Source organism: Panthera uncia, assembly GCF_023721935.1.
Source record: "Panthera uncia isolate 11264 chromosome E2 unlocalized genomic scaffold, Puncia_PCG_1.0 HiC_scaffold_19, whole genome shotgun sequence".
In the NCBI taxonomy this organism is placed as follows: Eukaryota; Metazoa; Chordata; class Mammalia; order Carnivora; family Felidae; genus Panthera; species Panthera uncia.
Window position 1 is genome coordinate 24,819,477 of NW_026057588.1, and position 9,137 is coordinate 24,828,613.

Genomic DNA, 9,137 nt, shown 5'->3' on the forward strand with positions numbered 1-9,137 from the left:
GGGGTGTGTAGGAGCCCTGTGTAGGAGCTCTGGCTTTGTGTCCCCATGACGTTAGCATCCTATATGGTTCCCCTCATTCCTTGGCTCAGTGAAACCTCTTACTTCACCTTAGCTCAGTCCATCTCTTTGACTGATGCCCAAGTCTGGCCAGTTCTAGGTCCACACAATGTGGGAACAATTAGAAAGAATTTGGGGAAAATATGACTCTCTGTATGAGTAAGGGTTTGTGGTAACCTTTAGACATTAGCACCAGAAAGTGAGTCAGCATGTGCCCCTTAGTTGGAGAAGATCCTCTTGGGTGAGGGGGTGGGAAAGAAAAAGTATGCTATCTGGGACACTGATGAAGGCAGCTTAGTTGGGTGAGAAGATTGTGCTAATAACATGGGGTCCTGGGCACCTAAGTGGAGTAGGGAAACATGCAGATAGAAGTGAAGAATGGGACAGCATGAAGGAGAAAAATGACACCTGATTCAGAGTCTGAGGATCTACTTCTGTATCTTAACCATATTGTCTACCAGGTGAGTAACCTCAGGTCCCTAATGGGGTCTGTCTCCTAAGTTCTGCCCAGATGTAAAAACCCCAGTCTTAGGATGTGATGTACTCTTTCCACTCCAGATCATGTTGGATTCACATTTCCTCTTTATGCCAAAGACAAAGGAAACAACTCCAACAGCTTGTCACTTAAATCACAGGAGATGTATTACTTTCAACCAGGGAGAAGCTTGTTATAAGAGGAGCATCATACATGCCTGCAAAGATGGGAACCCAGCTCATAGTGTCCTTGGCAGCCTGTCAAGGGGTTATCCATCACCACCACCACTCATGCCCACCTTTGTGGCAGTCACCGGCCAAGCATGAAGCAGGCTTCTGACCCCTGGAATGAAGCCTAGAAAGAGAATTCAGAATTATGTCCTCCAAGGAAGAGAGAACCCTTAGATCTATAGACCCCAACCCCCACATCTTTTACAGTTTGTTAGGACAACTTTGATGGTTAGGATCACTTTGATGGTTTCTCTAGAACTGAAAGACTATCATTCAAAATGATCTTGGACATTTATTCTCTGATCAATCCAAAATGGGAATGGAATACAACTATCCCTCCACATATACACAATCAGAGAGGGCTGGCCAGGTTGCTCACTGGGCCATAGGAAGTCAAGCAGTCTGGGGCTGACTGTTGCTCTTTGAGGTGCTGGTTGGTGATATAAGCAGATTTGGGAGAAAATGGGAAGTTAAGAGGTCAGTGACATGCAGAGAGGAATAGATTTTGGTTCTGCCTTTGGCTGAGATACCTCTCCAATATCTTTTTAGGCTATGAACCAGGGCTGTTTTCTAGAGCACAAAGACCAATGACCAGGGTGAAGAGTGTGGTGGGTACAGCACTCCTGGCCCTCTGAATGGCAGGTGCCAAGTCTTAAAATTATGTCTGGAGTTGTCTGTGCTGTGTATCAAAAGCACAACCTGTGGAGGATTAGAGCAAGTCACTGGGTATCTATCCTAGTCTGTCCAGGCAACTATAACAAAATACTAGAGACTGAGTAGCTTACAAACAACAGAAATTTATTTCTCACAGTTCGGGAGGCTGGGAAGTCTAAGATTAGAGTCCCAAGCATGGTTGAGTTCTGATGAGGGCTCTCTTCTGAGTTGCAGACTACTTGTTGTAACTTCGTATTCCAGCAGGGTTGAGCTTGCTCTCTAGGGCCTCTTTTATATGGGCAGTAATCCCATCTATGAGAGCTCTGCAATCCTGATCTAATAGCCTTGGGAGTCTTCCAAAGGCTCCACCTCTTAATACCATCACGTGGAGTCTTAAGTTTTCAATGTACGAATTTGGGGAGGACACAATCATTCAGACCACAGCAGCATCTGTGAGCATCTGGAAGGAATATCTACCTTTCTAGGTTGTAGTAAGGTCTCAAAGATCTAATAGATAAGAAAGTGTCCTGAAAACTCTCATATACCACATCAATGTTAGCTGTATGGCTATGCAAGGATAACAGAGAGAATCTAAACTGGTCTTGTGTTTCCCTACAGCAGGGAGAAAGGCTTCTTTCATTAGCATGAATTCTTATTTAGCCAGTCTCCATTCCCCTGGAACCAAACTTCAGGCTCTCCCAGGCAGAGGCCACATTTTACTCCATGTATTCCTCAGTGCTTAGTGTGGGACCAGGAGAATGGGAGAGGGTCAATAAATACCTGTAGAATGATTTATAAATGTTCAGAAGGGATGCAGAATTAAAACTACAGAATATGAAACAAAAGAAGGTCCATCATCACAAACTTACATGTCTTTAAGGGTCACACAAATAATGTTGAAGAGTGAAATGGGTTGGGTAGAATCTGATAGGAAAGTGTGGGAACTGTGGGAACTGGAGAGGGCATGTCACATCTCTCAGAGGCAGCTTCTCATTTTCAGCTAATTGTTTCCAGGAGGGAATGTGGGTCCAATAAATCCAGATCTTCAGAGTATTCATTCATTCATCCATTCATTCATTGAGAGAGCCTGAGTGGGGTAGGGGAAGAGAGAGAGGAAGAGAAAAAATCCCAAGCAGGCTCCACACTCAGTATGGAGCCAATTCAGGGCTAGATTCCACAACTCTGGGGTTATGATCTGAGCTAAAACCAAGAGTTGGATGTTTAACTGACTGAGCCACCCAGGCACCTCTAGAGTATTTTGAACAAAGCCTGAAATCTACACTGAAAAAATGGTGTCTTCATATTTATAAAGTTTTGTCAACTAATTCAAATAAAAAAACCAAATAAGACAAATCAGTATGCAATACCCTCAAAATATATCTGTTGGCTAGGTTTGGTGTGACACCCACCATTATGAGACTAAAATACTACCTCTTCCTTTCGTGGGTGATAAGACAAAGGCCAGAGATGGGGAGTGGCTTGCCCAAGGAGGCAGAGCCGGTGGTAAGTAGAGGGTTGTGATGAGGAGAATGGCAAGGAAGTGCTTGAGAGCATCCACGAGCCTTCTGGGAAGGCAGGACTCCTTTCCCTCTCTCCCTGGGGTTCCTGCACTTCCTTGTCCAGTGTGTTGGCAAGAGGCTCTGGAAAGGCCAGGCCACAGTCCCTGATCTGCTTGCCATGAAGATGCTACCTTCATGTTCTCTGCATGAATAGCAGTCATTGTGGGTCTACCTCCCTGATTAGAGCCTAGGCACCAACAAGTACAGCAAAAGGAAAAAGACAGAACTGTGGAGCTTCAGAGGAAAGGGGCTTCCCCAGGGGCCTGGTCCATGGCCTTGGCTCTGGCAGTACCAAAACAGGCAGCCCAGCAAGCCTATTAACTGTACAGACAGGCAGAAGAGGGGTAGGGAGGAGGGACTTAGGAAGCCACAGTGAAGAGTAATGAGGCCCCTCCCAAACCCTTCCTTCTCTGGCCCCAGGAGCTATTGTCTGAGACCCAGGGATGATTTGTTTGCCCACAAAGCTGAATGGGATGACAAGCAAATCATCTGATTGGCTGAGAATGACTGGTTAATTAGGAAATGAAATCGGGGACTATGCACTCAGAGCTGTTTGTGGGTTTGTGGGAGTTTGTTTGCTTTGTTTTATTGAGTGGGTGGCTCTCACCATCATGATAATAGAGAGCTGATGAACAGAGAAAACACAGGAAATCATTTGGCCTTCAGCCCAAAATGAGGGCTGCAGGGATGAGGATTTCAGTGTTGGAGGAGGGGACAGCAGCTGTTCCCGGCAGCACAAACCAGGACTAGCTCTTCTTGGCCACAACAGACTTCCCCACCCAGGATGCCCACCCTGGGTTCCTCCCAATCTTCCACTGCCTCTCCTACCTCCTTACCTAAGTCCAAGTCCAGGCTGGTTTTAGGTGTGGCTACAAGCTTGTACCACATAGGGATCCTCTTTAAGGAAAAAAAGAACACAAATTTAGGTATGAAAGTGAATATTGATTTTGAATGAAGAGAGTAACTCATAATGAATAACAAAAAAAGTTAAAACCTGACAAGATGCACAAATATCAGAAAAACAGTAATATTTGTATTAATTAACTGCTGGTATACCTCTAAAACACTTTTTTATTCTCTATGTGTATTGGCTTCATATTCTCTTTGCTTCTTTATACATCAGTGATTAGGTTATATGATTCTTCTACAGAGAGAATAGAAAGATTCTTTGTGCAGAAGAAAGCTTTAATTTTGGTGAGGTAGAACAATGAGGATGAACTCCTTCACTACCCATGGTACATTGTCTAAGGATTAGAATAACATCCCACAGGCTGCTTCTAGCTCTGTCCATTCACTCACTTCCTTCTGGTGTTGAGCATGTTCTTCTTGAGATATGACCCCTGGCCTTACACCTTCATGTTGTAATGCTAGGTAAGTCAGTAAGAGTGAGAGCTGGAATATCCCTGGAAGCCATTTCCACACCAGAACAGTTGGCAATAGCTTTACTCTACATGAAATTAACTGAAAGCTCTCTATATATCCCACTATACTCATACTAATTGTAACTCTAACCCAACTTCTTAGCCAGATCCCCAAATGCCCATAACTCTCCAAAACCTCCTGACACAAGCACATTGCAGGGGAAAGAAACAGCAGTCCTAACTGATGTAGTTCAAGTGTCTTACTTTTGCAACCTTTACAAAAACATCTGGGCATGTGAACCCCTTGTTAGTGCCTTTCCCAGGTCTTTGGAAGGAGTTGTTGCATGTGAGGATCCTGGAATTCCATTTGTTTTGTAGTAATTTCACTAATAATCAAACTCTGCCAGCCCTTTTGTCCTCCCTCTCCTCCATCTCATGTCTTCTCAGGTTTGGCATAGTGGAATTCAAATTCCCAGCTCTGACCCACACTGGTTGTATAGCTTTCAGGAAGCCATCAGCCCTAGATAAGCCATGGCTACCTTGCCTCAATGATGGGAAAGCTCCAGTTGCAAAGAGAAAGCAAGTTTTCCCCCTTTCATGGTGGTAAGTATTTGGCAAAAGGAAGGGCAGAGTTGGGCTGAACAAGTATAAGCATCATTTGAGAACGGCTACAGACCTTTGAGATGACTTAGCTAAGTATTGCCCCAAGTCTATCCTGTGCAACAAGAATCAGCTGCGCAGATGACAACACTTACTGAACACCCACTATAAGCCAAACACTCACTGAGGCAATAGGACTATAGCAGTGAATACTGAAACATGGCTCTGCCTTCAGTGAGCTTATTTCAGTTGTGGGGGAGGCAGGGAAGACACTTGAAAAAAATAATATTGTTGAGGTAAATGTAGGTGGAGAAGTACTAATTAGAGGCTACTGGTAGAGGATGCTGTCAAAGCAGATGAGCAATGACTCCTGGAGAACTGAGCAAGGAGGAGGGACAGTCACATGAAGATCTGGAGAAGTAGTCCAGACAGAGAGCCCTGATCTACAGCAGTCTTGGCCAGTGTGAGGGGCAGATGGAAGTCACAGTAGATAGCAGAGGACAAAAGGAGATGGTTTTGGTAAGGGATCCCAGGTCAGAGTATGCATAGCTTTGAACTGAGGCAGGGATTTGGGGTTTTATTCAAATTGGGCTGAAAAACCACTAGAAAAAAACAGGCACATGGTAGGATCTGTCGTGAATTTTAATACAATAATTCTGGTCTGTAAGTAAAGAACTTTTTATATGGGTGTAGAAGTGAAGTCAAGAGACCAGTTGGGAGACCATTATGTCAGTCAAGCTGAGAGCTTATGGTGGCTGGGTTGAGGTTATAAAGGTGGAAATGAAGAGAGATGGTGGGATTCAGGATATAGTTTGGAAGCAAAACCAACAGTATTAACACTTGGCATGGATGTGGGTTGTGAGGAAAATATAGAATTCAATGATGACTCCCATATTTTTTTTCTTTTTTTTTAAATTTTTTTCAACGTTTTTTATTTATTTTTGGGACAGAGAGAGACAGAGCATGAACGGGGGAGGGGCAGACAGAGAGGGAGACACAGAATCGGAAACAGGCTCCAGGCTCTGAGCCATCAGCCCAGAGCCTGACGCGGGGCTCGAACTCACGGACCGCGAGATCGTGACCTGGCTGAAGTCGGACGCTTAACCGACTGCGCCATCCAGGCGCCCGACTCCCATATTTTTTTAGCCTGAAAAGCTAGATAAATGCTGGTACCATTTAAAGGTTGAGGAGCTTTGAGGGCTGGGGGTTCCTTGTTGGAGCAGATTTGGGAGGGGTGAATTATTTATCTCTTGCTGCATAACAAATTACTCCCAAATTTAGGGACTGCCAACAACAATAATTATTTATTATCTCTCCGAGTTTCTGTGGGTCATTCATTCAGGAGTGGGTTAATTGGGGGTGCCGGCCTGAGGTCTCTCCTGAGGTTGCAATCTTTTTAAGGCTTGACCAATGCTGAAATAACCTGGTTTCAAGGTGTCTCTCTTACATGGTGGGCAATTTGGTGTGAAGTCTCAGTTCTTTTCCACATGGGCTGGCCCACAAGACTATTGAGTGCCCTCGCAGTACGGTGTCTGGCATCCCCCCCACCCCCATGGGTGCCATCTAAGAGGCAGTGAGGTGAAAACTATAGGGCTCTTTCTGGCTTAGCCTTGGATGTGACAAATAGTCACATCTACAGTATCCTATTTGTCACAGCCTATTCAGTGTAGGAGGGACTACACAAAAGTATGAGGCATACATGCTCTTTATTGGCATGACCAGTGGACTCCTTCAGTTGCAAGTGACAGAGAACAATTCAAGCAAGCTTAAAGTGAAAAGTAATATATTGATTTTGAGAAATGGAAAGTCCAGTGGAGTATGCATGACTGGATCTAGGAGCTCAAATGAAGCTATTTGGACCCAGTGTTTATTCTTTCCTTCTCTTGACTTCCATTCTCACATGGGTAAATTCCCAAGGGTGGCCAGATGGCTGCAGATTCACCAGCTTTATATCCTTTCATACAAGTGCAGCTGAAAAGAGAGCCTTTCTTCCCCAATAGTTTGAACAAAAGTTCTGGGCCTGATTCCCAATTCCACTGACTGACTTTAGCCTGGGTCGCATGGCAACCTGTTGGAGTTGGGAAGTAAAGCCTAATCCCTCCAAAGGATGGGCTAAGAGTGGGATAGAGCTGTCTTATGCTCTTCAGGCACAGAGGTGGCTGAAACCAAGTGTTCACCTCACAGAACTCAGTCTGGTGGTAGAACAGGTACACAGGTAGGAAGGACAGCACTAGAGGGGAAGCACATACCTCCAGAGAGATAGGAGGGACACCTGAGCTGGTGCTCTCATCTTAAAGAAGGAGGAGGGATTAATCCAAGATAGGGCAAGAGTGCTCCAAACAGAAGACACAGCATGTGCAAAAGCAAGGAGTCAAAATATAGTGGTTTGGAAATGAGTGGAGAACTATATCCAGTTCTCTGTTTCTAGAGAGCTAATGGCAGAAGTGACAGGGAAATGATCTGGGTTGGGGAGCTGACTTGGATCACAAAGGCCTTGCACTTACCCTTAGAGCACTGGGCAGCCTGTGGATAGGCAGTGGACAACCCCATTATGTTTCCATTCTCAGTGGGTCTCTTTAGCAGAGGGTAGAGGTGGATCAGAAGGGGCCAAGCCTGAGCTTGGAGGGGGGGTGGTCAGGCAATAAGGAAGTGGTCAGTCACAGTGGTACAGTGGTATAGGCAGGAGGGGAGTGGGTCTGAAGGAGAGAGGCACCAGGAAGACTAACAGAGGAAATGAGTTTGGAAGGCAAGACCCTGGCTACTGCCAGTGAGAAGGCAGGCTCATGGTTTCCTTGGGCTGCATGACAGGTAAGGAAGATAGAAGTGGCAAATCTAGCCCTTAGCACCTATCCCAGAGAAGCCCTTGCACATGTCCCAAAGAGCCTTTGAAAGGAATTTCTGTGAAGTGTTGTTTATAATCTGAAATATAAAAAGGCGATACAGCATAGAATGTGGTTAAGGCCTTTAGCTCTACCTCCCATGTTTACAATAGGACTGCTGTTGAGTTGAGGGGCCTGGAAGACCCCGTGGGGTGAGTCCACCAGGCAGCTGGATGTACAACTCTGAGGCTCAGAGAAAATCCAGTTTGCAGACTTGTTTGGCATATTCATGTTTCAAAATGCTGTGCTTTAATATACTCTCTTAATTAGGATTGCCATGGTTGTAAGAAACAGAAGCCCACTCAAGCTACTAAAGCAAAAAAAGGAAGACACATCTTAAAGACACAGGTCTGAGACCCCAAGGCAAGAAACATGGCCTCTGCAAAGTCTAGAACTAAGGCTGCAAAGCCACCAGGTATTAAAAGCCACTTCTCTCTATCACATGTTGTCTTCCTCTTATTTGGGGAGAGTTTGTTAAAGATCTTTCCCGAAGCAAAAAGTTAATTTTAATAGAGTCTTTCCATCCCATCCACCTCCAGACAGGTTCTCTAAGGCTCTACAATTTCCCCATTCACAGGGGGAGAAGACCCTCAGAATACCACCTGAGAAAACCAGGCTTCCCTGGTCACAGTGGTATTTATGGCCACCCATTGGAGAGCCACATGAAGCTTCCCCTGCCCCCACCTCCTCTTTGCTAATTCAGCTCTAACTTGGTTGCATCTGCTTTGCTGGCAGCTTCATGGAAGTTAAAGGGAAGAATTAAGGAAAAGAGGAGAAAAAGCTGCCGGAGACTTTCCTGTGACTCGCTGCTAATAAAGTTGATTAGACTGACAAGTCTCTCCTATTTTGTTACTGACAGCTTGTGTCCTCATTTTGATTTATCACCACCACACCTACCTGAGTCAGGAGTGGAGATTAGCCCAAATTAAAGCTTGGGTGACTCAGGAGAGCTGAGACATGACAGCAGGTGGAGGTGGAGGTTGAGGGGGTGAGAGAGCAGCTAACATCTGTGGGTGGGTGGACACAGGCCCTGGCAGAGTCAAAGATGGAGGTACCAAGGATTGACTTCTCTAAATGGGAGGAGAGGGGATTTTACTATTTCCTCTCTGACCATGGAAGAAAGTCCATAAATAAAGCTTGTGGGTTTTGTGTGTGGCTCTGTCAGTCTCAGGGGGGTAATAAATTTTAACCAAGACCTATCTCTGCAGATACCTGGGAACATGAGCTCAATTATCTCCAAAATAAAGCTATGCATTCTGCCTGTGTTATCTTCTTCCAGAAATACTTCAGCTTCTAAGTGTGGGCTGGCTAGACATGAAAAC

At 45.2% G+C, this 9,137-nt stretch overlaps 1 long non-coding RNA gene across 2 annotated transcripts in view; it reads left to right on the top strand.

The window, feature by feature from the left end:
* LOC125915157 (uncharacterized) overlaps window positions 1–8,625 on the top strand; it is a 47,088-nt gene extending 38,463 nt beyond the window's left edge. Inside the window, exons 3-5 of one of the 2 annotated variants that reach the window (XR_007455586.1) lie at window positions 4,784–4,939; window positions 8,086–8,230; window positions 8,551–8,625. This is a non-coding gene — a long non-coding RNA (uncharacterized LOC125915157). The other variant, XR_007455584.1, reaches the window with a different exon arrangement.
* The last annotated feature ends 512 nt before the right edge of the window (window positions 8,626–9,137 follow it).